The 2,500-nt window shown below is 35.3% G+C and overlaps 1 protein-coding gene across 1 annotated transcript in view; it reads left to right on the top strand.

The window, feature by feature from the left end:
* Window positions 1-2,500, top strand: part of LOC138863767 (CUB and sushi domain-containing protein 3-like) — a 164,866-nt gene that overhangs the window by 41,928 nt on the left and 120,438 nt on the right. The gene's annotated exons all lie outside the window — the stretch shown is intronic.

Genomic DNA, 2,500 nt, shown 5'->3' with positions numbered 1-2,500 from the left:
TTGCTTATTCGTTTGTTTTAGTGATTTTTATAGATTTATTTGTTGGTTCATTTATTTGTTTGGTTTGTCTATTCATTTGCTTGTCAATATTGTATGCGTTTTATTATGTTTATTTATTTATTTATTTGTGTATTTATCTGGTTATTTATGTATCAGTTTAATTATTTATTTACCTATCTATCCTTGGGTGGCGTTGGTCAGATTCCGTACGGAAAGTCATTTAAGACGATTTTTATTTCGTTGTCTTGTCCTTTTTTTTCTTTTCTTTTCTTTTACGTTGCTCAGAGAGTAAGGTAGATTAGAACTACTACTATTAAGGATAACGATGGTTTTCGCGCATAAATTTCACCGACAAAAGCCCGCGACTCTAAGATTCATCCCGTGATCTGAATTCAAAGCTTATGAATGAAACGTTTCAGTCAAGTATTGCTTCAGTCTACTGTATTGGACAAGCTAACCCGAATAAAAGCTTCTATAATTCCAAACAGCTGCACAAAATAACTTGCCGCCGTGCATATTTGTTAACTGTTGAGTGAATGTGCGAATTAGTTAACCGTTGTACGAATTAGGATTTGATTGTTGTTGATTAATTAGGTTTTTGTTGTGCGAATTAGCTAATCATTGTGCGAATTAATGCATGCTTGTGCGAATTAGGATACCATTGTTCGAGTTAGCTTAATGTTGTGCGAATTAGGATACCATTATTCGAGTTAGCTTATTGTTGTGCGAATTAGGATACCATTGTTCGAGTTAGCTTATTGTTGTGCGAATTAGGATACCATTGTTCGAGTTAGCTTATTGTTGTGCGAATTAGGATACCATTATTCGAGTTAGCTTAGTGTTGTGCGAATTAGGATACCATTATTCGAGTTAGCTTAGTGTTGTGCGAATTAGGATACCATTGTTCGAGTTAGCTTATTGTTGTGCGAATTAGGATACCATTGTTCGAGTTAGCTTATTGTTGTGCGAATTAGGATACCATTGTTCGAGTTAGCTTATTGTTGTGCGAATTAGGATACCATTGTTCGAGTTAGCTTATTGTTGTGCGAATTAGGATACCATTGTTCGAGTTAGCTTATTGTTGTGCGAATTAGGATACCATTGTTCGAGTTAGCTTATTGTTGTGCGAATTAGGATACCATTGTTCGAGTTAGCTTAGTGTTGTGCGAATTAGGATACCATTATTCGAGTTAGCTTATTGTTGTGCGAATTAGGATACCATTGTTCGAGTTAGCTTATTGTTGTGCGAATTGGGATACCATTGTTCGAGTTAGCTTAGTGTTGTGCGAATTAGGATACCATTATTCGAGTTAGCTTAGTGTTGTGCGAATTAGGATACCATTATTCGAGTTAGCTTAGTGTTGTGCGAATTAGGATACCATTATTCGAGTTAGCTTATTGTTGTGCGAATTGATTAATGGTTGTATGAATATGCTTACTGTGGCATATTCGGAAAGGTTTCGATACTCCTTCAAACCGGTCGATTTTTTGTGCGCTCAAGTACAAAATTCTTATTCGCACACTTTTAAAATGTAGTGTCATATTGTTTATTATTAACACTTTTAATTGCCCGCTTATATGAAAGATAAAACAGCTTCAGTTCCACTTAAATGCAGCCTTGTCCATTCATGAAATACAATACCAGTCTAAAAATATACAGAGATGAAAGATTAACGTTTGAAAATCGTCACTTTCGTTCACTTTACCAAGAAAAGCATCCCATGCACAAATTCAACATCAAAAGCTGTTCATTATATATTATTTAGTTCCTTTTCGTATTATTTCTTCACCTTTATTTTGTTCTCTTATTATGGCTTCTGTTTTCCATGCTGGTCGCGTTTTCTTTTTTCTCCGTTTTCTTTTTATTCCGTTTTCTTTTCCCTCGTGTTTTTCCAACGACTAAAGAAAATAGGATTTTTTATTTCCTTTCTGAATCGAAATACAGTTACTTTTTTCTTTCTTTTTTACTCTGTTCAATTTATTTATTCTTTCTCTCTCCTTGTCGCTTTCCCATCCGAAGTGTTTTGGTGAAATTGTAGTCCTTCTTGCCTTCATTTATCGGTTGATTTCCTAAGCGGTTTGTCTCGTCTACAAAGGGGAGGTGTGTTGCTTTCTGACGCGTTGGTCTGTCTCGGTGGCAATTTCCAGTGTGAATTTTGGATTCTTTTCTTCACTTTTCTGTTTATTTATTTATTTATTTAGATAGATGTTTGGGGGACTGTTTTTCATTCATTCATTCACTCATCCTTTCCTTTATTCCTTCAATTACTCTCATTCATTCATGCTTTCTCTCTCTCTCTCTCTCTCTCACTCTCTCGCTCTCTTGCTCTCTTGCTCTCTCGTTCTCTCTCTCTCTCTCTCTCTCTCTCTCTCTTTCTCTCTCTCTCTTTCTTTCTTTCTTTCTTTCTTTCTTTCTCTTTCTCTTTATCTCTGTCTCTCAGACACACACACACGAATGTAACTTGTTTATGTATTTCGCTGTTTGGGAAATTCTTTATTT

Source organism: Penaeus vannamei, chromosome 13 (genome assembly GCF_042767895.1).
Source record: "Penaeus vannamei isolate JL-2024 chromosome 13, ASM4276789v1, whole genome shotgun sequence".
NCBI classification, from domain to species: Eukaryota; Metazoa; Arthropoda; class Malacostraca; order Decapoda; family Penaeidae; genus Penaeus; species Penaeus vannamei.
Note: the sequence above shows the minus strand (reverse complement) of the source record. Positions and strands in the feature narration are given on the sequence as shown.